Source organism: Periplaneta americana, chromosome 4 (assembly GCF_040183065.1).
Source record: "Periplaneta americana isolate PAMFEO1 chromosome 4, P.americana_PAMFEO1_priV1, whole genome shotgun sequence".
NCBI classification, from domain to species: domain Eukaryota; kingdom Metazoa; phylum Arthropoda; class Insecta; order Blattodea; family Blattidae; genus Periplaneta; species Periplaneta americana.
The window spans coordinates 84894205-84921605 of NC_091120.1; positions in this window are offsets into that span (position 1 = coordinate 84894205).

Here is a 27401-nt window from a genome sequence, read left to right on the forward strand (position 1 = left end):
TCCACTCTATCTCCTCTCAGTCCACTCTATATCCTCTCAGTCCACTCTATCTCATCTCAGTCCACTCTATCTCCTCTCAGTCCATTCTATGTCCTCTCAGTCCACACCATGTACTCTCAGTCCACTCTATCTCCTCTCAGTCCACTCTAAGCACTCTCAGTCCACTCTATGTCATCTCAGGCCAGACTATCTCCTCTGAGTCCACTCAATCTCCTCTCAGTCCACTCTATCTCCTCTCTGTGTAGTCTATCCCCTCCCATTAAATTCTATGTCCTCTCATTCGACTCTATCTCCTCTCAGTCCACTCCATCTCCTCTCAGTCCACTCTATGTCCTCTCTGTCCACTCTATCACCCCTCAGTTCACTCTATGTCCTCTCAGTCCACTCTATCTCCTTTCAGTCCTCAATATGTCCTCTCAGTCCACTCTATGGCCTCTCCGTCCACTCTGTCATCTCAGTCCGCCGTATCTCATCTCAGTCCACTCTATCTCCTCTCAGACCACTCTATGTCCTCCCAGTCCACTCTATGTCCTTTCAGTCCACTCTATGTCCTTTCACTCCACTCTAACTCGTGTCAGTCCACATTATGTCCTCTCAGACCACTCTATGTCCTCTCAGTCCACTCCATGTGCTCTCAGTACACTCTACCTCCTCTCAGTCCACTCTACGTCCTCTCAGTCCACTCCATGTCCTCTCAGTCTACTCCACGTCCTCTCAGTCCACTCTACCTCCTCTCAGTCCACTCTACCTCCTCTCAGTCCACTCTACGTCCTCTCAGTCCACTCTACGACCTCTCAGTCTACTCTATGTCCTCTCAGTCCACTCCATGTCCTCTCAGTCCACTCTACCTCATCTCCGTTCACCCTATGTACTCTCAGTCCACTCTATCTCCTCTCAGTCCCCTCTATGTCATCTCAGTCCACTCTGTGTCGTCTCAGTCCACTCTATGACCTCTCAGTCCACTCTATGTCCTCTCAGTCCACTCTATGTCATCTCAGTCCACTCTATCTCCTCTCAGTCCACTCTGTCTCCTCAGTCCATTCTATGTCCTCTCATTCCACCCTTTGTCCTCTCAGTCCACTCTATGTCATCTCAGTCCGCTGTATCTATCTCATCTCTGTCCAATCTATCCCCTCTCAGTCCACTTTATGTCCTCTCAGTCCACTCTATGTCCTCTCAGTCCACTCTAACTCGTCTCAGTCCACTCTATGTCCTCTCAGTCCACACTATGTCGTCTCAGTCCACTCTATTTCCTCTCAGTCCACTCTATCTTCTCTCAGACCACTCTATCTCTCATTCCACTCCATGTCCTCTCAGTCCATTCTATCAACACTTAGTTCACTCTATATCCTCTCAGTCCACTCTATCTCCTATCAGTCCACTCTACGTCCTCTCAGTCCACTCAATCTCCTATCAGTCCACTCTATTTCCTCTTAGTCCACTCTTTGTTCCCTCAGTCCACTCTATCTCCCCTCAGTCCACTCTATGTACTCTCAGTCCACTCTATCTCCTCTCAGTCCTCTCAGTCCAGTCTATCACCTCTCAGTCCAATCTATCTCCTCTCAGTCCACTCTATGTCCTCTAATTCCACTCTATCTCCTCTCTGTCCACTCTATGGCATCTCAGTCCTCTCTACGTCCTCTCTGTCCAGTCTATCTCCTCTCTGTCCAGTCTACCTCCTCTCAGTCCACTCTATCTCCTCCCAGTCCACTCTATGTCCTCTCATTCCACTCTATCTCCTCTCAGTCCACTCTATCTCCTCTCAGTCCAGTCTATGTTCCCACAGTCCTCTCTATGTCCTGGCAATCCGCTCTATCTCCTCTCAGTCCACTCTATGACCTCTCAGTCCACTCTATGAATTCTTATTCCACTCTATCTCCTCTCCGTCCACTCTATCTCCTCTCAGTCCACTCTATGTCCTCTCAGTCCACTCTATGTCCTCTCAGTCCACTGTATGTCCTGTCAGTCCACTCTATCTTCTCTCAGTCCAGTCTATGTCCTCTCAGCCCACTCTATCTCCTCTCAGTCCCCTCTATGTCATCTCAGTCCACTCTATGTCCTCTCAGTCCTGTCTATGTCCTCTCAGCCCACTCTGTCTCCTCTCACTCCAATCTATGTCGTCTCAGTCCACTCTATGTCCTCTCAGTCCACTCTATCTCCTCTCAGTCCACTCTACGTCCTCTCAGTCCACTCAATCTCCTCTCAGTCCACTCTATGTCCTCTTAGTCCACTCTATCGCCTCTCAGTCCGCTCTATGTCCTCTCAGTCCAGTCTATCTCCTCTCAGTCAATTCTATCTCCTCTCAGTCCATTTTATCTCCCCTCAGTCCATTCTATCACCGCTCAGTCCACTCTATGTCCTCTCAGTCCACTCTATCTCCTCTCTATCCAGTCTATCTCCTCTCATTCCACTCTATGTCCTCTCAGTCCACTCTATCAACACTCAGTCCACTCTATATACTCTCAGTCCACTCTATCTCCTCTCAGTCCACTCTACGTCCTCTCAGTCCACTCAATCTCCTCTCAGTCCACTCTATGTCCTCTTAGTCCACTCTATGTCCCCTCAGTCCACTCTATCTCCCCTCAGTCCACTCTATGTCCAGTCACTCCACTCTATCTCCTCTCAGTCCAGTCTATGTCCTGTCAGCACACTCTATCTCCTCTCAGTCCTCTCTATGTCTTCTCAGTCCACTCTACCTTGTTTCACTCCACTCTATGTCCTCTAAGTCCACAGTATGTCGTCTCAGTCCACTCTACTTCCTATCAGTCCACTCTGTCTTCTCTCAATCCACTCTATCTCCTTTGATTCCACTCATTGTCCTCTCAGTCCACTCTATCAACACTCAGTCCACTCTATGTCCTCTTAGTCCACTCTATGTCCCCTCAGTCCACTCTATCTCCCCTCAGTCCACTCTATGTCCTCTCAGTCCACTCTATCTCCTCTCAATCCTCTCTATGTCCTCCTCAGTCCACTCTATGGCCTCTCAGTCCACTTTATCTCCTCTCAGTCCACTCTATATACTCTCAGTCCACTCTATCTCCTCTCAGTCCACTCTATGTCCTCTCAGTACAGTCTATCTCCTCTCAGTCCACTCAATCTCCTCTCAGTTCACTCTATGTGCTCTCAGTCCACTCTGTGTCCTCTCAGTCCACTGTATCTCCTCTCAGTCCACTCTATGTCCTCTCAGACTACTCTATGTCCTCTCAGTCCACTCGATGTTCTCTCAGTCCAGTCTATATATTCTAAGTCCAGTCTGTCTCCTCTCAGTCCACTCTATCTCCTTTCAGTCCAGTCTATTTCCTCTCAGTCCAGTCCATCTCCTCTCAGTCCACTCAATGTCCTCTCAGTCCACTCTACGTCCTGTCATTCCACTCTATGTCATCTCCGGCCACTCTACCTCCTCTCAGTCGACTCTACGTCCTCTCAGTCCACTCAATCTCCTCTCAGTCCACTCTATGTCCTATTAGTCCACTCTATGTCCCCTCAGTCCACTCTATCTCCCCTCAGTCCACTCTATCTCCTCTCAGTCCACTCTGTGTCCTGTCAGTCCACTCTATCTCCTCTCAGTCCAGACTATGTCCTCTCAGACCACTCTATCTCACCTCAGTCCCCCCTATGTCCTCTCAGTCCACTCTATCTTGTCTCAGTGCACTATGTCCTCTCAGTCAACACTATGTCGTCTCAGTCCACTCTATTTCCTTTCAGTCCACTCTCTCTTCTCTCAGTCCAGTCTATCTCCTCTCAGTCCACTCTATCTCCTCTCAGTCCACTCTATCTCCTCTCAGTCCACTCTGTCCTCTCAGTCCATTCTATCTCCCCGCAGTCAACTCTATCCCCTCTTAGTCCACTCAATCTCCTCTCAGTCCACTCTATGTTCTTTCAGTCCACTCTATCTCGTCTGAGTCCACTCTATGTCCTCTCAGTCCACTCCATGTCCTCTCAGTCCACTCTACCTCCTCTCAGTTCACTCTACGTTCTCTCTGTCTACTCTATGTCCTCTCAGTCCACTCTAACTCATCTCTGTTCACCCTATGTACTCTCAGTCCACTCTATGTCCTCTAAGTCCACTCTATGTCCCTTCTGTCCACTCTATGTACCCTTATTCCACTTTATCACCTCTCAGTCCACTCTATGTCATCTCAGTCCACTCTATGTCCTCTCAGTCCACTCTATGTCCTCTCAGTCAACTTTATCTCCTCTCAGTCCTGTCTATGTCCTTTCAGCCTACTCTATCTAGTCTCACTCCACTCTATATCCTCTTATTCCACTCTATCTCCTCTCAGTCCCCACTTCGTCATCTCAGTCCACTCTATGTCCTCTCAGTCCACTCTATCTCCTCTCAGTCCTGTCTATGTCCTCTCAGCCCACTCTATCTCCTCTCACTCCAATCTATGTCGTCTCAGTCCACTCTATGTCCTCTCAGTCCACTCTATCTCCTCTTAGTCCACTCCATGTCATCTCAGTCCAGTCTATCTCCTCTCAGTATACTCTATGTCGTCTCAGTCCACCCTATGTTCTCTCAGTCCACTCCATGTCCTCTCAGTCCACTCTTTCTCCTCTCAGTCCACTCTATCGCCTCTCAGTCCGCTCTATGTCCTCTCAGTCCAGTCTATCTCCTCTCAGTCCATTCTATCTTCTCTCAGTCCACTCTATCTCCTCTCAGGCCACTCTATGACCTCTCAGTCCACTCTATGTCCTCTCAGTCCACTCTATCTCCTCTCAGTCCACCTATGGCCTCTCTGTCCACTCTATGTCCTCTCAGTCCAGTCTATCTCCTCTCTGTCCAGTCTATTTCCTCTCAGCCCACTCTATCTCCTCTCAGTCCACTCTATCTCCTCTCAGTCCACTCTATGTCCTCTCATTCGACTCTACCTCCTCTCAGTCCACTCTATGTCATCTCAGTCCGCTGTATCTATCTCATCTCTGTCCAATCTATCTCTTCTCAGTCCACTTTATGTACTCTCAGTCCACTCTATGTCGTCTGAGTCCACTATATCTCGTCTCAGTCCACTCTATATCCTCTCAGTCCACACTATGTCGTCTCAGTCCACTCTATTTCCTCTCAGTCCAATATATCTTCTCTCAGTCCTTTCTATCTCCTCTCATTCCACTCCATGTCCTCTCAGTCCACTCTATCAACACTCAGTCCACCTTAAATCCTCTCAGTTCACTCTATCTCCTATCAGTCCACTCTACGTGCTCTCAGTCCACTCAATCTCCTATCAGTCCACTCTATTTCCTCTTAGTCCACTGTTTGTTCACTCAGTCCACTCTATCTCTCCTCAGTCCACTCTATCTCCCCTCAGTCCACTCTATTTCCCATCAGTCCACTCTACGTGCTCTCAGTCCACTCAATCTCCTATCAGTTCACTCTATTTCCTCTTAGTCCACTCTTTGTTCACTCAGTCCACTCTATCTCCCCTCAGTCCACTCTATGTCCTCTCAGTCCACTCTATCTCCCCTCAGTCCACTCTATGTCTTCTCAGTCCACTCTATCTCCTCTCAGTCCAGTCTATCTCCTCTCAGTCCACTATCTAATCTCAGTCCACTCTACGGCCTCTCAGTCCACTCTATGTCCTCTCAGTTCAGTCTATCTCCTCTCTGTCCAGTCTATCTCCTCTCAGACCACTCTGTCTCCTCTCAGTCCACTCTATGTCCTCTCATTCCATTCTATCTCCTCTCAGTCCACTCTATCTCCTCTCAGTCCAGTCTATGTCCCCACAGTCCACTGTATCTCCTGTCAGTCCGCTCTATCTCCTCTCAGTCCACTCTATCTCCTCTCAGTCCACTCTATCTCCTCTCAGTCCACTCTATGTACTCTCAGTCCACTCTATGTACTCTCTATGTCCTCTCAGTCCACTCTATGTCCTCTTATTCCACTCTATCTCCTCTCAGTCCAATCTATCTCCACTCTGTCCAGTCTAGGTCCTCTCAGTCCACTCTATGTCACATCAGTCCACTGTATGTCCTGAAAGTCCACTCTATCTCCTCTCAGTCCAGTCTATGTCCTCTCAGCCCACTCTATCTCCTCTCAGTCCCCTCTATGTCATCACAGTCCACTCTATGTCCTCTCAGTCCACTCTATGTCCTCTCAGTCCACTCTATCTCCTCTTAGTCCACTCCATGTCATCTCAGTCCAGTCTATCTCCTCTCATTCCACTCTATGTCGTCTCAGTCCACCCTATGTCCTCTCAGTCCACTCCATGTCCTCTCAGTCCACTCTCTCTCCTCTGAGTCCACTCTATCGCCTCTCAGTCCGCTCTATGTCCTCTCAGTCCAGTCTAACTCCTCTCAGTCCATTCTATCTCCTCTCAGTCCACTTTATCTCCTCTCAGTCCACTCTATCAACTCTCAGTCCACTCTATGTACTCTCAGTCCACTCTATCTCGTCTCAGTCCACTCTATGTCATCTCAGTGCAGTCTATCATCTCTCAGTCCACTCTTTCTCCTCTCAGTGCACTCTATCTCCTCTCAGTCCAGTCTATCTCCTCTCTGTCCAGTCTACTTCCTCTCAGTCCACTCTATCTCCTCTCAGTCCACTCTATCTCCTCTCAGTCCACTCCATGTCCTCTCATTCCACTCTAGTTCTTGTCAGTCCATTCTATCTCTCAGTCCAGTCTATGTCCTCTCAGACCACTCTAAGTCCTCTCAGTCCACTGTATGTACTGTGAGTCCACTCTATTTCCTCTCAGTCCAGTCTATGTCCTCTCAGCCCACTCTATCTCCTCTCAGTACACTCTATGTTCTCTCAGTCCACTCTATCTTGTCTCAGTCCACTCTATGTCCTCTCAGTCCACACTATGTCGTCTCAGTGCACTCTATTTCCTATCAGTCCACTCTCTCTCCTCTCAGTCCACTCTATCTCCTCTCATTCCACTCCATGTCCTCTCAGTCCCCTCTATCAACACTCAGTCCACTCTATATCCTCTCAGTCCACTCTATCTCCTCTTAGTCCACTCTACGTCCTCTCAGTCCACTCAATCTCCTCTCAGTCCACTCTATGTCCTCTTAGTCCACTCTATGTCCCCTCAGTCCACTCTATTTCCCCTCAGTCCACTCTATCTCCCTTCAGTCCACTCTATGTCCTGTCAGTCCACTCTATCTCCTCTCAGTCCAGTCTATGTCCTCTCAGACCACTCTATCTCCTCTCAGTCCCCCCTATGTCCTCTCAGTCCACCCTATCTTGTCTCAGTGCACTATGTCCTCTCTGTCCACACTATGTCGTCTCAGTCCACTCTATTTCCTTTCAGTCCACTCTCTCTTCTCTCAGTCCACTCTATCTCCACTCATTCCACTCTATATCCTCCCAGACCCCTCTATCAACACTCAGTCCTCTCTATATCCTCTCAGTCCGCTCTATCTACTCTCAGTCCACTCTACGTCCTCTCAGTCCACTCAATCTCCTCTCAGTCCACTCTATGTCCTCTTAGTCCTATCTATGTCCCCTCAGTCCACTCTATCTCCCCTCAGTCCACTCTATGTCCTGTCAGTCCACTATATGTCCTGTCAGTTCACTCTATCTCCTCTCGGTCCAGTCTATGTCCTCTCAGCCCACTCTATCTCCTCTCAGTCCCCCCTATGTCCTGTAAGTCCACTCTATCTTGCCTCAGTCCACTCTGTGTCCTCTCAGTCCACACTATGTCGTCTCAGTCCACTGTATTTCCTATCGGTCCACTCTCTCTTCTCTCAGTCCACTCTATCAACACTCAGTCCACTCTATATTCTCTCAGTCCACTCTATATTCTCTCAGTCCACTCTGTCTCCTCTCAGTCCACTCTTCGTCCTCTCAGTCCACTCAATCTCCTCTCAGTCCAACTTACGTCCTCTTAGTCCACTCTACGTCCTCTTAGTCCACTCTATGTCCTCTCAGTCTGCTCAATCTCCCCTCAGTCCACTCTATGTCCTCTCAGTCCACTCTATCTACTCTGAGTCCTCTCTATGTCCTCTCAGTACAGTCTATCTCCTCTCAGTCAACTCTATCTCCTCTCAGTCCAGTCAATCTCCTCTCTGTTCACTCAATGTGCTCTCAGTCCACTCTGTGGCCTCTCTGTCCACTGTATCTCCTCTCAGTCCACTCTATGTCCTCTCAGACTACTCTATGTCCTCTCAGTCCACTCTATCTCCGTTCAGTCCAGTCTATGTCCTCTCAGTCCACCCATCTCCTCTCAGTCCACTCAATGTCCTCTTAGTCCACTCTATGTCCTGCCATTCCACTCTATGTCATCTCAGGCCACTCTATCTCCTCTCAGTCCACTCTATCTCCTCTCAGTCCACTCTATCACCTCTCAGTCCACTCTATGTCCTCTCAGTCCACTCTATCTCCTCTCAGTCCACCCTATGGCTTCTCGGTCCACTCTATGTCCCCTCAGTCCAGTCTATCTCCTCTCTGTCCAGTCTATGTCCTCTCATTCCACTCTCTCTCCTCTCAGTCCACTCTATCTCCTCTCAGTCCACTCTATGTCCTCTCAGTCCACTGTATGTCCTGTCAGTCCACTCTATCTCCTCTCAGTCCAATCTATGTCCTCTCAGCCCACTCTATCTCCTCTCAGTCCCCTCTATGTAATCTCAGTCCACTCTATCTTGTTTCAGTCCACTCTATGTCCTCTCAGTCCACACTATGTCGTCTCAGTGCACTCTATTTCCTATCTGTCCACTCTCTCTTCTCTCAGTCCACTCTATCTCCTCTCATTCCATTCTATGTACTCTCAGTCCCCTCTATCAACACTCAGTCCACTCTATATCCCCTCAGTCCACTCTGTCTCCTCTCAGTCCACTCGTCGTCCTCTCAGTCCACTCAATCTCCTCTCAGTCCTCTCTATGTCCTCTTAGTCCACTCTATGTCCCCTCTGTCCACTCTATCTCCCCTCAGTCCAGTCTATGTCCTCTCAGCCCACTCTATCTCCTCTCAGTCCCCCCTACGTCCTATCAGTCCACTCTATCTTGTCTCAGTCCACTCTATGACCTCTCAGTCCACACTATTTCGTCTCAGTCCACTCTATTTCCTATCAGTCCATTCTCTCTTCTCTCAGTCCACTCTATCTCCTCTCAGTCCACTCTACGTCCTCTCAGTCCACTCAATCTCCTCTCAGTCCACTCTATGTCCTCTTAGTCCACTCTATGTCCCCTCAGTCCACTCTATCTTCCCTCAGTCCACTGTATGGTCACTCAGTCCACTCTATCTACGCTCAGTCCTCTCTATGTCCTCTCAGTCCACTCTATGGCCTCTCAGTCCACTTTATCTCTTCTCAGTCCACTCTATGTACTCTCAGTCCACTCTATCTCCTCTCAGTCCACTCTATGTCTTCTCAGTACAGTCTATCTCCTCTCAGTCAACTCTATCTGCTTTCAGTCCACTCAATCTCCTCTCAGTTCTCTCTATGTGCTCTCAGTCCACTCTGTGTCCTCTCAGTCCACTGTATCTCCTCTCAGTCCACTCTATGTCCTCTCAGACTAATCTATGTCCTCTCAGTCCACTCTATGTCCTCTCAGTCCAGTCTATGTCTTCTAAGTCCAGTCTGTCTCCTCTCAATCCACTCTATCTCCTTTCAGTCCAGTCTATGTCCTCTCAGTCCAGTGCATTTCCTCTCAGTCCACTCTATGTCCTGTAATTCCACTCTATGTCATCTCAGGCCACTCTACCTCCTCTCAGTCCACTCTATGTCCTCTCAGTGTAGTCTATCATCTCTCAGTCCACTCTATCTCCTCTCAGTCCACTCTATCTCCTCTCAGTCCACTCTGTCGTCTCAGTCCATTCTATGTCCTCTCATTCCACTCTTTGTCCTCTCAGTCCACACTACGTCATCTCAGTCCGCTGTATCTATCTCATCTCTGACCAATCTATCACCTCTCAGTCCACTTTATAACCTCTCAGCCCACTCTATGTTCTCTCAGTCCACTCTATCTCGTCTCAGTCCACTCTATGTCCTCTCAGTCCACACTATTTCGTCTCAGTCCACTCTATTTCCTCTCAGTCCACTCTAACTTCTCTCAGTCCACTCTATCTCCTCTCATTCCACTCCATGTCCTCTCAGTCCACTCTATCAGCACTCAGTCCACTCTATATCCTCTCAGTCCACTATCTCCTCTCAGTCCACTCTACGTCCTCTCAGTCCACTCAATCTCCTCTCAGTCCACTCTATTTCCTCTTAGTCCACTCTTTGTCCCCTCAGTCCACTCTATGTCCCCTCAGTCCACTCTATCTCCCCTCAGTCCATTCTATCTCCTCTCAGTCCTCTCTATGTCCTCTCAGTCCAGTGTATCTCCTCTCAGTCCAGTCTATCTCCTCTCAGTCCACTCTATCTCCTCTCCGTCCACTCTATCTCCTCTCAGTCCACCCTATGGCCTCTCGGTCCACTCTATGTCCTTTGAGTCAGGTCTATCTCCTCTCTGTCCAGTCTATTTCCTCTCAGTCCACTCTATCTCCTCACAGTCCACTCTATGGCCTCTCAGTCCACTATGTCCTCTCAGTCCAGTCTATCTCCTCTCAGTCCACTCTATCTCCTCTCAGTCCACTGTATGTCCTCTCAGTCCACTCTATCTCCTCTCAGTCCACTCTATCTCCTCTCAGTCCAGTCTATGTCCTCACAGTCCACTGTATGTCCTGTCAGTCCGCTCTATCTCCTCTCAGTCCACTCTATCTCCACTCAGTCCACTCTATGTCCTCTCAGTCCACTCTATGTCCTCTTATTCCACTCTAACTCCTCTCAGTCCACTCTATCTCCTCTCAGTCCAGTCTATGTCCTCTCAGTCCAATCTATGTCCTCTCAGTCCACTCTATGTCCTGTCAGTCCACTCTATCTCCTCTTAGTCCAGTCTATATCCTCTCAGCCCACTCTATCTCCTCTCAGTCCCCTCTATGTGATCTCAGTCCACTGTATCTCCTCTCACTCCAATCTATGTTGTCTGAGTCCACTCTATGTCCTCTCAGTCCACTCTATCTCCTCTCAGTCCATTCCATGTCATCTCAGTCCAGTCTACCTCCTCTAAGTCCACTCTATGTCTTCTCAGTCCACCATTACGTCCTCTCAGTCCACTCCATGTCCACTCAGTCCACTCTTTCTCCTCTCAGTGCACTGTATCGACTCTCAGTCCGCTGTATATCCTCTCACTCCAGTCTATCTCCTCTCAGTCCATTCTATCTCCTCTCAGTCCACTCTATCTCCTCTCAGTCCACTCTATCTCCTCTCAGTCCACACTATCACATCTCAGTCCACTCTATGTCCTCTCAGTCCACTCTATCTCCTCTCAGTCCACCCTATGGCCTCTCGGTCCACTCTATGTCCTTTGAGTCAGGTCTATCTCCTCTCTGTCCAGTCTATTTCCTCTCAGTCCACTCTATCTCCTCTCAGTCCACCCTATGTCCTGTCATTCCACCCTATCGCCTCTCAGTCCACTCTATCTCTTCTCAGTCCAGTCTATGTCCTCTCAGTCCACTGTATGTACTGTCAGTCCACTCTATCTCCTCTAAGTTCAGTCTATGTCCTCTCAGCCCACTCTATCTCCTCTCAGTCCCCTCTATGTCCTCTCAGTCCACTCTATCTCCTCTCAGTCCACACTATGTCCTCTCAGTCCACTCTATGGCCTCTCAGTTCACTCTCTCATCTCAGTCCGCTATATCTAATCTCAGTCCACTCTATCTCCACTCAGTCCACTCTACGTCCTCTCAGTCCACTCAATCTCCTCTCAGTCCACTCTATGGCCTCTTAGTCCACTCTATGTCCCCACAGTCCACTCTATCTCCCCTCAGTCCACTCTATGTCCTCTCAGTCCTCTCTATGTCCTCTCAGTCCACTCTATGGCCTCTCAGTCCACTCTCTCATCTCAGTCCGCTATATCTCATCTCAGTCCACTCTATCTCCTCTCAGTCCACTCTATGTCCTCTCAGTCCACACTATGTCCTCTCAGTCCACTCTATCTCGTCTCAGTCCACTCTATGTCCTCTCTGTCCTCTCTATGCCCTCTCAGTCCACTCTATGTCCTCTCATTCCGCTCTATCTCTTCTCAGTCCACTCCATGTCCTCTCCGTCCACTCTACCTCCTCTCAGTCCACTCTATGTCCTTTCAGTCCACTCTATGTCCTCTCAGTCCACTCTGTGTCCTATGAGTCCAGTCTGTGTCCTATCAGTCCAGTCTGTGTCCTCTCAGTCCACTCTTTGTCCTCTCAGTCCACTCAATGTCCTCTCATTCCGTTCTATGTCCTCTCTGTCCAGTCTATCTCCTCTCAGTCCACTGTGTGTCGTCTCAGTCCACTCTTTGTCCTCTCAGTCCACTCTATCTCCTCTGAGTCCACTCTATGTCCTCTCAGTGTACTATATTGCCTCTCAGCCCACTCTATGTCCTCTCAGTCCATTCTATGCCCTCTCAGTCCAGTCTATCTCATCTCAGTCCACTGTATCTTCTCTCAGTCCACTCTATGTCGTCTCCGTGCACACTTTGTGCTCTCTGTCCACTCTATGTCCTCTCAGTCCACTCTATCTCCTCTCAGTCCACTCTATCTCCTCTCAGTCCCCTCTATGTTTTCTTATTCCACTCTATCTCCTCTCAGCCCCCTCTATGTCATCTCAGTCCACTCTATGTCCTCTCAGTCCACTCTATCTCCTCTCAGTCCACTCTATCTCCTCTCAGTCCTGTCTATGTCCTGTCAGCCCACTCTATCTCCTCTCACTCCAATCTATGTCGTCCCAGTCCACTCTATGTCCTCTCAGTCCACTCTATGTCATCTCAGTCCAGTCTATCTCCTCTCACTCCACTCTATATCGTTTCAGTCCACCCTATGTCCTCTCAGTCCACTCTATCTCCTCTCAGTCCTTTCCATGTCCTCTCAGTCCACTCTTTCTTCTCTCAGTTCACTCTATCTCCTCTCAGTCCGCTCTATGTCCTCTCAGTACAGTGTATCTCCTCTCTGTCCAGTCTATCTCCTCTCAGTCCACTCTATCTCCTCTCAGTCCACTCTATCTCCTCTCAGTCCACTCTATCTCCTCTCAGTCCACTCTATCTCCTCTCAGTCCACTCTATGTCCTCTCATTCCACTCTATCTCCTCTCAGTCCACTCTATCTCCTCTCAGTCCACTGGATGTCCTGTCAGTCCACTCTATCTCCTCTCAGTCCACTCTATCTCCTCTCAGTCCACTCAATGTCCTCTTATTCCACTCTATCTCCTCTCAGTCCACCCTGTCTCCTCTCAGTCCAGTCTATGTCCTCTCAGTCTACTCTATGTCCTCTCAGTCCACTGTATGTCCTATCAGTCCACTCTATCTCCTCTCAGTCCAGTCTATTTCCTCTGAGCCCACTCTATCGCCTCTCACTCCACTCTATGTCCTCTCAGCCCACTCTATCTCCTCTCAGTCCACTCTATGTCCTCTCAGTCCACTCTATGTACTCTGAGTCCACTCTGTGTCCTGTCAGTCCACTCTATCTTCTTTCAATCCAGTCTATGTCCTCTCAGCCCACTCTATCTCCTCTCAGTCCACTCTATGTCTCAGTCCTCTCTATCTCCTCTCAGTTCACTCTATCTCCGCTCAGTCCACTCTATGTCCTCTCTGTACTCTCTGCGTCCTATCTGTCCACTCCCTGTCTTGTGTCCACTCTATGACATCTCAGTCCACTCTATGTCATCTCAGTATACTCTATGTCCTCTCAGTCCACTCTGTCTTCTCAGTCCACTCTATCTCCTCTCAGTTAAGTCTATGTCCTCTATGTCCTCTCAGTTCACTCTATCTCCTCTCAGTCCACTCTATGTCCTCTGAGTCCACTCTATGTCCTGTCAGTCCACTCTATCCTCTTTCAGTCCAGTCTATGTCCTCTCAGCCCACTCTATCTCCTCTCAGTCCACTCTATGTCGTCTCAGTCCACTCTATCTCCTCTCAGTCCACTGTATGTCCTCTCAGTACACTCTGCGTGCTTTCTGTCCACTCCCTGTCTTGTGTCCACTCTATGACATCTCAGTCCACTCTATGTCTTCTCAGTATACTCTATGTCCTTCAGTCCACTCTGTCTTCTCAGTCCACTCTGTCTTCTCAGTCCACTCTATCTCCTCTCAGTCCAGTCTATGTCCTCTATGTCCTCTCAGTCCATTCTATCTCCTGTCAGTCCACTCTATGTCCTCTGAGAACTCTCTCTGTCCTCTCTGTCCTCTCTGTCTACTCCCTATCTTGTGTCCACTCTATGACATCTCAGTCCACTCTATGTCATCTCAGTATACTCTATGTCTTCTCAGTCCACTCTCTGTCTTCTCAGTCTACGCTGTGTCCTCTCAGACCACTTCCTGTCTTCTCAATCCACTCTATGTCATCTCAATCCACGCCCTGTCTTGTCAGTCCACTCTCTGTCCTCTTAGTCCACTCCCTGTCTTCTCAGTATACTCTATGTGCACCCTCTGTTCTCTTAGTACACGCTGTGCCCTCTCAGTCCACTCTATGTTTTCTCAGTCCAGTCTGTGTCTTCTCTGTCCACTCCGAGTCTTCTCAGTCCACTCTAAGTCATCTCGGCCCACTGTCTGTCCTGTCAGTCCACCTCTGTTCTCTCGGTCCACTCTATGCTGTCCAATCTCTGCTCTATCACTACACTCTCTTTCCTACTAGTGCACTCTTTGCATTCTCAGTCCACTCTTTGTCTTCTCAGTCCACTCTGTGTGCTATCAGTCCAATCTTTGTCCTAGCTGTTCAGTCATTTTCCTCTCAGTCTTATCTCTGTGCTTTAACTACTCTGTCCGTCCTACCAGTCCATTGTCTGTCCTCGTAGTTCACTCTATGACCTCAGCGCATTACCTTTGCTGTCATTGGGGCATTATATGTCCTAGTATTACGATAATTTGCATATCTGTGGTACTTATACATGTTCCACGGAATTACATTTATACGGGGATCGAACCCGGGTAATAATTTGTTTGGTCAACAGTTTCTTTGTCGTACGGTTTTCCTGAGCTGGAAGCATCGTGTCAATGCGACTCTGGTGTTCTGTCTGTAAACTACGTCCATGATTTCATACAGTTACAACCGTTGCTTACGGGATTACATAAGCTGGCGCATAGCACGATCGAGAGTAGGTCTCTGTGAGTCATGACAATTTCTGCCGCTAGGTTCGCCTCTCTGCCCTATGAAATGAATAGTACCATTACAAAGCATTGTGCATCGTGAAAATAGTTCGATTAATTGTGCATTACTGATTGTGTACGAATATTATAAATATGCCAAGCATATTAGAGTGTTATTTGAAGTTTGTTCAGCTAAGTTATATTCGAAAATTGTCTGTGTTTTGCTATGTGAAGAACTCGGTACCAACAGGTCGTATCTTTATAGGTTAAGGTAAATGTCAAAGTTCTCTCATATAACAAGCAATGCTATGTTAAAAGTGGCGAATTGCATTTTCCGACTCTCGAATGATGTGACCCGAAATGTAAAATAATTTCATGCATTGTTTCACTTACCAAGCATTACTGATATAGGCCTAATGAAAATGTGAACGACGTGATGTAAACATTGAAGATAATGTTGTTACTGTTTTCCCTTTCTCTTTTAGAAAATACCGACAAAAGTAATGAATTATCTTCATGCTGTACTTATTAGGTAATTAATGTGTATTTGTCTGTATTTTATACCTGTGTATTGTTACGTAATTATCAGTGAATTAGGTTAGAGAAATTAACAAGGTTAGTATGAGATTCGGTATGCACCTCAAACTGTAACTAATAATGGCTGCTGCCGAAATAGGCTGAGGTGGTTATCGTGTGAAACAAATTATATCTGGAATATCTAGTTTTATTATATACGGATACGTAAAGTTTTTTTTTTTTAGCATGTGTTTGTAATTTTGTGAGGTTATGTCTAGCCTAATTTCTTTTTATTCTTGTATCATTACCAATACATTAATTTATTTTATAATATTCATTTCAGGTGTTACATCTATGGTGGCAACTCTACTTATGTTAGGATATGAAATAACAGTATATATTCAACTTCATCATTTGCTAAAAATTAAAGAAAACTGTATGTGTTAGACTCATTCCATCGTCATTTCTTCTTATGTATGTGAACCACGTTCGTTCTAAAAGTGCTACAATAAATGAACACTATAGACAACGTGATGGAACAATTTACAAGTTACTGTCAAAATGCTCAACATTTTCAAGTGGTGCTATACCCATTGTTTCAAAATGTACATACATATTTTTACATTTCTATAAGAGGTGTCATAAATTATTTCAGCATATTTGTAAATTCTTCAAAATTAATTCTTCTAATTAATATCATAAAGTAATGAAATAATATAGCCTAGGCCTATATGTGATTTTATACTACCGGTATTGATGTTGATCTTGGTAAATTAATCCAATTTCACAGTGTTGTCTTTTGTATTGTGGTTCATAACAATTATAACAGTATGTACGTGGAAATGTTTTTAAAATAATAAATTCTAGCTCATGATTTTAAGTGGCCGTTTCAATGGGAGGTTATATTGGAAAGATGATCACAAATGGATAATTTACTGCAAGATACAAGAACTGAATATAAGTGAGTGTTCCGTTGAAAGTGAAAGTGAAAATTTCGTTTTACAAGAGCTAAGTAGGCGTACACGCACTAAAATACTACAGCGTTTACTATTACTATGCTCAATAGATTAATCAGTAGGCCTATAGAAATGTTTTCACCACTGCAAGAAAAAATCGCGCAATAATTATACTTCTCAGTTATTGTGACGTTCGTATTTTTTTTTTAAAGAGAGAGAAAAGTTAGGCCTTCTTGCAAATGCGTAATTATGAATTCAAGGAAATTAAAGATAATGCAGTACCTTAATTAGTTGCAATATCTTATTTAATAACAATATTAATAATATTAGGTGAAAAGGGTAGGCTATGTGCGTATATGTAAGATGTCAAGTTAATTTATTTCCGGAAATGTTTGGTGTATGAACTGAAGTACAGAGCAGACAGTCCCTCAGTTTATATGTAATATGTTTTAATATCAAGAATGACAGCCTTTTATTGTAATATAATTGAGGAGTAGAAGTTTGCAAATTACGTCTATTGTCCATAAAATATTGTACGAAGCATTTAATAAGCAATGATGAGTCCTTTAAATGTCCCAAATGTCAATGTCTTTTAAGTGTTCTGCTATGAATATATAGGGCAGAACAGCGCTCCGAGCGGCGGAATTGGCATTACGAGGGAACCACTTCAGACTCGTTTTTCGAGCTCTATGCGCCAGCTTGTATAATCTCGTAAGCAACGGTTACAACATATTGGCTATGGAAATGCATGATAGCAGCTTTTCTCTCATCGCAAAGGAGTGTAGTGTTGGCTGCCATGCAGACATGCTTAATTTGATTTACGTAGTAGCCTTGCGCGCGTCCGCCATGACACTTCGCCTCGGCAACCTAAGATTGGATTTAACCTTCAAGAAAGAGGTTAGGGTGCCAACATTTGCTCTGTCCAGATTTCCAGTGACCTAAACCCAGGGCCTAAATATTCATAATAGGTGTCATCCTCTTGTATTATTTTTATTTCAGTTGCACTGTATGATTGCTTCATCGTCCATTATGAATTTTGATCAGATTATCATAAGTTGATTAACGTACACTGTAAGGTCCTGTGTTTAGACATGAAGAATTCAGGGAAAAAAGTAAGAATTTTAGTCCAGTAGAAATTGATTTACTGCTCTCTTTAGTTTGTACAAAGAAAGATATATTAGAGTGTAAGAAATCCGATAGTGTATCTTTAAAAGACAAAGAAAAAGCTTGGCGAGAGCTAGCAGAAAGTTTCAATGAAATTAGTGGAACTGTAGTACCGGTAAGAGATTGGAAGATATTAAAGGAGAAGTATGAAAACCTCAAAAAGACCTGTAAAATGAGATTTTCCGAAGATAAAAAAATACAGATCAGGTGCAGATGGAGGTTCAAATCAACCAAACTTCATAATAACTTATATTAAAATAAAAGAGATTATTGGGACAATACAACTTGAGGGGCTACCATCTGTATGTGACTCAGATTGTCCTGGCCAGTCATCACTACTCGCATCTGTGGAGCATCCATCTGCAAACATTGGAAAAGCACAATTTCCTCCTCAAATCCAATCAATTCAAAATTCCAATGTAATTCCCTTTTCATCTGTGAATCTGTACAAGTCTGTAGCCTCTGAATCCCAAGCATTTGTCGCAGGTGACGATTCAAATACCACTGATCAGGTAATTGAAGATAATATATACCAATAGTATCTCAGGATAATATAGGAATTAATGAAGTAGAAGCCATTCCATGTAGCAGTCAATTCAGTATTAGGGACCTGAGGAAACCTACTTCCACTCCACTCCTAGTAAAGAAGAAAAGACCATCACTAGACAGTTCATTGACAGGAAAGAAACTTATGGCATCATGGCAAGAAAAACAAGTTCTGCAGTTACAAAAACAAGCAACAGAGGCTCAAATTCAGTTCCAAAGGATGGAGCATGAATTTAAAGTACCGGTAACATAAATATGAAAGAAGAACATAGAGTGAAGATGGTACTCACAGAACTTCATATAAAAAAATAAAGATGAAAAGAATTCTTGAACTTGATGTTAGGAATAGGACCTTAAAACAAACAGCTAACTGAAATCACAAGATTTTGAAGTAGTTATGGTGTTTATTTTGTTCAAGTCTATATGTTCTTTTTTATTTAAATTAAAAAATTTAATCTATCATATTAAATCACATTAGGTAACTTATATACTGATAACTTCAGTTTTGTAATGGTTTGTAGTGGTCGTAATATGTTATGATGTCATTTTGATATTTTCATAATGTCATTCGGTTTATATCATTCACTGTATTAATAATACCATATTCAACATATCACATCCGGTTATCATGCTACTTAAAACATAAGATATTTAAATTTATGTAGCTTCTTAAATAATTGAATAACAAGTTAATCAGTAGGAATTTTAACTTAATTCCAATTGAAAAACGAAATTTACTGCATGTTATCACCTATCACATAATTTATATATGGCTTATTTATAATATAGTAATAATACATAAGAAAAAAACAGTAGGCTAGGCCTAATTATAACTTGACATCAAAATGTTCATAAATCAATTGTTAGTTTCATTTCTAATTATTTTAATAGACATGAGCATAATATGAAATATACAGTATATCCCCTCCAGTTAATTTCGTATATGTTATAAAATAAACATACTGCATATTTCAAGTAATTAGTTACGGTACTTTCTTTCATTGAAATCCGACATTAATATAATTTTGATACAAATGCAGATATATTTCAACTTGTAACATCACTGCGTAATTAAAATAAAGTGGGATTTTTACATAAATTGTGACTACACTATAATGTGTTAAAATATTTGTGTATCAGTAGTAATATTTTCTACAACACAGTTACAGTTAAGTCATGTCATCATTAGATTCTATATTATGGCGGTTGTGTTGCATCTAAAGCTACATCACACAAGATAATATGTCAGATTTAAAAGAAAATAACAATTTTAAGCTTAATAATTTATGGTGTAAGTTACTGGTACTGCTTAATTTTCAGTGAAGTAAAGTTATAATACTTTTGAAAATATCCAAGTTTAACATGAATAATAAACAATGTTACATGTATTACAGTGAATGAAACTTACTTTATGTTAATTTCATCCCTTTGTTTCACCGATTCACAAACAAATTTTAGTCATGAACGTACTGATGGATAAGGTGCTGGTAATGCTTAATTTCCAGTGAAGTAAAGTTATAATATACTTTTGAAAATATGCAAGTTTAACATGAATAATAAACAATGTTACATTTACCGCAGTGAATTAAACTTATTTTATGTTAATTTAATCTCTTCCTTCACTGGTTCACCAACAAATCATGGAAGTACTGATGGATAAGATGGTTTCGCCTGAGATTATTTTCTGCTACATTTGGGTGGTTGTTAGCTGCTTGAGGGAAGTTATGCACACCGTTAATGGCATCCAACTGGCCATCAGTAACAGGAGGTATATTTTCATTCTCATTGCAAGCTATATTGTGTAAAATAGCTGTTGCCACAATTACACTTTGAATTCTGTCCAATTTTAGTCTGATTCCAGTAGCTAAAACAGAAAATCTTATTTTCTACACCTCATAGCTCCTCTCTACTGGACTTCTAGTCCTTATGATGGCCTCCTGAAAAAGTTGTTCCTCTGGCGTGTATGTAATTGTCAGTAGTGTAATGAGATAATTTTGTACAGCATATCCACTATCTCCAACTAGAATGGCTGCACCAAATTCTCCATCTTCAAATCCCCTCTTAATTCTTGAAGAATTAAAAATATGTGAGTCATCAGATGAGACTGGCCACCTAGCCACAATGTTTCGAATCAACAAGGAAGAATCAGACAGTTTGCACATTAATTGAAAAAAACTCCTTGCGATTTCTGAAGATTTCTGCATCTCCTCCACCTGGTGATTGTATTTTCACATGTGTTCAGTCAATTGCACTTATATAGTTAGGAAAACGCGAAATGGTATAAAATCCGTGCTTAACCCTTGCCGTTTCTTTAGGTGTTGTTGGCATGTTGATATAATGCTGTGACAAATGTCCTATAGCTGTAGAAACTTTTGCAAGGACTGAGAGAACAGAGACTGGAATTAGAGTACAGAGAGTGAACTGAAAGTACAGAGAGTACTGAGAGTACAGAGAATGGACTAAGAGGACAGAGAGGAGCCTGGGAGGATAGATAGAGCACTGAGGGATATGGAGTAAGCTAAGAGAACAGAGACTGAACTGAGTGACAAGAAGGTGGAGAGCGAGGACGGTGAATAGACTGAGAGACCAGAGAGTGGACGGAGGGGACAGAGAGTAGACTGAGAGGAGAGGACAGAAAGTGGACAGAGATTACAGAGAGTGAATTGAGAGGACAGAGAGTAGACTGAGGGGCAGAGAATGGAATGAAGGGACAGAATGGACTGAGACGACAGGGAGAGGACTCAGACAACAGTATGTAGCCTGAGGATAGGGAGTGGACTGAGAGGATAGGGAATGAGCAAGAGGAGTGGGAATGAGCTAGGAGAACAGAGAATGAAATGAGAGAAAAGAGAGTGGACTGAGAGGACGGAGAAGGGTCAGAGATTACAGAGAGTGAATTGAGAGTACATTGTGTGGATTGAAAGGACGGAAAGTGATACAAAGAAAACTGAGAGGATGGAGTGGGCTGAGGAGAAAAAGAGTGAACTGAGAAGACGCAGATTGGACTGAGAGGAGAGAGAGAGGACTGAGGTAATAGAACAGGGAAAGGAAACAGAGTGGACCAATATGAAAGAGAGATTACTGAAATTACAGTGAGTGAGCACAGAGAGGACTGAGAGGAAAGAATTCTGACTCGCAATTTCCCCAGTTCACTCTCAGTCTTCTCTTTATCCTCTCAGTTCACTCTCTGTACACTCAATCCACTCTCAGTTTTTCACCCCACTCTGTCCTCTCAGTCTACTATCTGTCACCTGAGTCCATATTCTGTACTCTCTGTCCTCTCGATCCACACTCTGTCTACTCTCTGTTCTCTCAGTCTACTCTCTGTCACCTCAGTCCCTTCCCTGTTCTCTCAGATCACTCTCTGTTCACTCTCTGTCATATCAGTCCACTCTTTGTCTTCTCAGTCCATTCTGTCCTCTCAGTCCACTCTCTGTCTTCACTCTGTCCTCTGAGTCCACACTCTGTGCTCTCAGTACACTCTCTGTTCTCTCAGTCAACTCTATCCTCTCTGTCCACTCTCTCTTCTCTCAGTTCACTCTCTGGTCCCTCTCTATTCTTTTAGTTCCCTCGCTATCCCCACAGTGCTCCATTTATCCTCTCAGTCTACTCTCTGTCCTCTCAGACCACTTTCTGTCCTCTCAGTCCACTGTCTGTCCTTTCATTCCACTCTCTGTAGGCCTACTCACAGTCCACTCTCTGTACACTCAGTTCACTCTGTCATTTTTGTGCCTTCTCTGCCCTTTGTCTTCCCTCTGTCCACTCTGTCTCGTCTCAAAGTTCAGTTCATGAAGGAAAGAGAAGACTGAGAATAAAACCGTGACGAGAAGACAGTGATGACTGAAATTTAGTGGAAGGGGTTCAATATGTAAGGTTTTTTTAGATTCACATTTTCCAGCAAATCCTTCATAACCACATTAATGAATTTTAATTTTAAGGGGCTCGAACTAAGGAGATAACACGCTCACTAGGTTCAAACTACAGTCCGATATTTAACGGAGGGGGTTCATTATGTATAAAAGTTTAGATTTTTCCTGCAATTCTTTATTCCTACAATAAGCAATAATAACTCAGGACCTGTCATTGGGTTAAAACTACAGACTGTAATGTGGCGGAAGATTTGCATTGTGTATACAAGTTTTTAGTTTTTCCTGAAATTTTTTATTCCTTTAATAAAAAATTATAAATTTTCGAGGCTCGAACTCAGAAAATAATACCGTCATTGGGTTCAAACTACAGGCTGTAATTTGGCGGAAGATGTGCATTGTGTATACAAGTTTTAAATTTTTCCTGCAATTTTTATGTCTCAAATGAAGAATTATAAGTTTACGGGGCTCAAACCCAGGAAATAATGCCGTCACTGGGTGCAAACTACAGACTGTAATTTGGTGGAAGTCGAGCAGTGTGTACAGTATACAAGTATTTAGATTTTTCCTGGAAATATTTATGCCTCTAATAAACAATTACAGCCTCACTTTCGGTATTCGAACTCAGGAAATATTGCCGTCACTTTGTCCAAACAAGAGACTGTAATTTGGCGGAAGATGTGCATTGTCTATAAAAGTTTTTAGATTTTTCCTGCAATTTCTTATGTCTCTGATAAAGAATTATAAATTTTCGGGGTTCAAACTCAGGTTATAATGCCGTCACTTAATACAAACTACAGACTGTAATTTCGCGGAAGTGGAGGATGGAGTGTACATGTTTTTGGACTTTTCTGTAATTTTTTATAGCTATAATGATTAATTATATATTTTCGGGGCTCGAATTCGGCCTTAATTGGTTCCTATGGTGGCGGTTCCATAGATGAACAGTTCCTACTACAAATACAATCTTTGTAATAAGACAGCAGTATTTTACACTCTTTGCGCGTCTTGTACTCTCTGCTCGACCTGCATTAGGTTTTCATCGAGAGGAAGATTGGCATAAGTAACAATTTTCGTTACAGTGGAGGCAGATGAGGTAAGGTTGGTAGCGCAAAAAGCGCTAGAAATATGTTAGCACTCCTTCAGATGTTACAGCATACCGGGACAAATACTGCAGTTGAGCCAAAGAGTTTGTAATATACATGCAATGCATGCAAATGGGTTAAGATTGGTACCATTGTAAAGAGGAAATTGGGAAGTTTTAATCCATTGTTGTTACTTATTTTTAGAAGACTCACGCATGCGCAGATCATTAAATAAGAGAATTCGTATCGTATCTTTAGTCAGTCAGCATGTGGACGCCACAGCAGAAAGCCTTTTGTGTGCTGTCATTAGCAGAACATAGATCCATAATTCGTGTACAGCGCTTGTTTCGCCGTCAGTACAATCTTAGACCGAGGGAAGCTGTACCGACGTACGTCTCAATAATGAAATGGGATAGGCAGCTCAGAGAAACAGGAAGTTTGTTGTCTAATGCAGGTAAACATTCCAAGCGTAAAGTGTCTGACGAAAATGTCGAACGCATTCGCGAGGCATTTCAGAGAAGCCCGCGGAAATCCATTCGACAGGCTAGTGTGCAGTTGAACATCCCACCAACAACAGTGCATACAGTGCTCCATAAAAGATTGCGTTTGCGAGCGTACAAGCTGCAACTTCATCAGATGATTACGCCGAATGATAAACTGGAACGAAAACGCTTTGCAGAAACAATGTTGGATAAAGTGGACGATGACGACACATTTCTAACTCGAGTCTGTTTCTCAGATGAGGCAACCTTCCACGTCAGTGGAAAAGTAAACCGACACAATTGTCGCATCTGGGGGTCGGAAAATCCAAGTGTCGTAATTGAACACCAACGGGATTCCCCTAAATGGAATGTTTGGTGTGGGATCATGCGTGACAGAATCATTGGTCCCTATTTCTTTGCTGAAAAGACAGTCACTGCAAACACGTACCTGGATATGTTGCAACTGTATGCTGTGCCACAACTCCCAGATGGAGCAATTTTCCAGCAAGATGGGGCTCCACCACACTTTGCCAACATGGTTCGCACATTCTTAGACGAACAATTCCCTGCAAGATGGATCGGAAGAGGATCACCGTACATCACATGGCCTGCCAGATCACCAGATCTAACACCACCTGATTTTTTCCTGTGGGGGTTTGTTAAGGACCAGGTCTACAGGACGCCAGTACGTGATTTGGCAGACTTACAAGAAAGAATTTATGCTGCTGTCAACAATGTTACACCACAGATGCTTCATAACACTTGGGTCGAGGTTGAATACCGGTTGGATATTTCCCGTGCCACCAATGGAAGCCATGTTGAGGTTTATGGAACATAAGGTAACAAAAATTCCCAGTTTTCATTCTTTGTAGCAGTTGGTTTCAACTATATACTTGTATTAATTCAGAAGTTATAGCTATTTCTTTTGTTATACTTATAAGCGGAACACGGTGTATAACTAGAGACACCAACGGCGCTAGTTTCGCGTATAAAATTGAACAGCTGTTCGGCCGCCATTAAAGGGAGTTGATGCTTCGCCGGGAGTGCATGTTTATTGAGGAGTACGAATAAATATAAGTACACTTGAAGGGAAATAATAAGAAAATGGTGAAATACTGCGCCGCAAATATTTGTTCGAACATAGCTACTATTGTAGGATGCCCAGGAAAGCATGCATATCTCAATATTTGGAAGAATGTTCCAAATGCAGTTCCTCCTTTGAATGTGTTTACAGAATGTCGGAATATTTCTTGGATAAAGTTTTTCCAGAAACACATTAATCAGGTTTATAAGGCTGATTTCAACAATGTATGCAAGGGTTAGGTGCCATCACATTACAGTACCGGTAGATTATAATAGCAGAGTGCATAAGAAAATCCGCAGACTATATTTGTCTAAAACTGTTTTGTTTCACAATAAATGAATTAACCATGTAATTTCCGTACAGCATGTACTTCTAGTTTTTGGTTCTATTAAATGCAAAGAAATTAGTGAAATTAGTGAAAATATAGCTGATGGCCTAGCTAGGCCTATTATTACCACTGCTACTAGGTCTACTATGACCACTACTACTAGGCCTACTATTACCACAAAACTAGGCCTACTACCACTAATACTAGGCCTACTATTACCACTACTGTTAGGCCTACCATTGCCACTACTACTAGGCCTACTACTACCACTACTACTACTAGGCCTACTACTACCACTACTACTACTAGGCCTACTACTACCATTACTACTAGGCCTACTACTACCATTACTACTAGGCCTACTATTACCATTACTACTAGGCCTACTATTACCATTACTACTAGGCCTACTATTACCACTACTACTAGGCCTACTATTACCACTACTAATAGGCCTACTATTACCACTACTAATAGGCCTACTATTACCACTACTAATACTGGTAGCAGTGGTAATAGTAGACCTAGTAGTAGTGGTAATAGTAGACGTAGTAGTAGTGGTAATAGTAGGCCTATTAGTAGTGGTAATAATAGGCCTATTATTACCACTACTAATAGGCCTACTATTACCACTACTACTACGTCTACTATTACCACTACTACTAGGTCTACTATTACCACTGCTACTAGGCCTACTAATACTACCAAAACTAGCCCTCCTATTACCATTACTACTAGGCCTATTACCACTACTACAAGGCCTATCATTACCACTACTACTAGGTCTATCACTACTACTACTACTACTAGGCCTACTATTACCACTACTACTAGGCCTACTAATACTACCAAAACTAGCCCTCCTATTACCATTACTACTAGGCCTATTACCACTACTACTAGGTCTATTATTACCACTACTACTAGGCCTACTATTACCACTACTCCTAGGCCTACTATTACCGCTACGAATTGTATTAAAAAGTCTGTACTGGCCTCTAACTTGGTGGTCATCAACTACACAATGAATAAATTGTTTTATGATAAAATTTATTCTCATTATATTTTTAATCAGTTTCCAGAATTTTTATGATCTCATATTGCACCACTAAATATTCTCTAAGCACCATATACCTTCCTCTTCCTTTGCATGAAAGGACTGAAATATAGATCATTTTAAATATTACAGTAAATGTCCATTATTATGTCCTTAAAACAATACTAGTAGGCCTAATACTGAAAATTAATGTTGACATTGCCATTATTCAATATTTCACATACTTATCCCGAGTGTATATGGTGATTTAATTTAATTTTTAGAATATCGCCAAAGATGAATCATTATAATACTGTAATAAATATAGCGCTCCTCTGCCATTCATGTTTATTTCATCACGACTCATCATTTGTAAAAGATGTTTAAAACAGTGTCTATCACCATGCTACATCAATGTATTGTGGTACTGTTTTCGAATTTCGCGCTGCAAGCACTCCCTTTAATGGCGGATGCTAGCCGATTCAATTTGTGACATTTTTCTTGCCTGCCACTCACGGGTATGTGTCTGTAGTAAGTATTACAAACTCTTTGAGTTGAGCCTAACCGTTATTTTATGTGTTGCGTTGCGGTTGCAATTCAAGATTATAGTTAGATAAGTGTAAATAAATATAACATCACAGTCTACTATATACAGTCGCGAAGCTTGAGGTGATTTTTTGCAAATCTCGTGATAAAGCGCTCCAAGCGGTTAGCAACTAGAAACAATAGACTGTCCACGGTCGACTTTGGACTGTGTCGTATTTCCATCGAGTGCTATAGCTCGTTGCGTATTTCACATTGATGCTTGTGAAATGTTCGTTATTGGTTGTAATGAAAATGTTAATGGCTAAAATACAATAATTGGCATAATAATATTTTACTAGAGACGTAGAAAAATTAAGTTTGTTTTAGTGAAATTTATCGATCACATTTTATTTTCAATTCTGGTGGGATTATTATTGCTTATGCCTATTTTTTTCAAAGGACGTGTTTTTAATTATAGCTGTTAATTTTGTTGTTATTTTTATTTGTTACTTTACTAGAGACGTAGAAAAAGTCTGTTACAATAAAATTTATTGATCACGTTTTATTTCCAATTCTGGCGTGATTATTATTGCTTCACCTCATCCCACTTTGTTAACTACGTAAGCCTACACTACAAGTACCGGTACACATGTTACTCCATTAATTCATATTTCCATTATTATTGTTGTAAAGGAAAATGCAAATTAATATTTATTGGTTTCATAGTTAATTATCGCTATAATCTTGAATGAGTGAAGCGATTATAGTAAATTTCAGTTCGT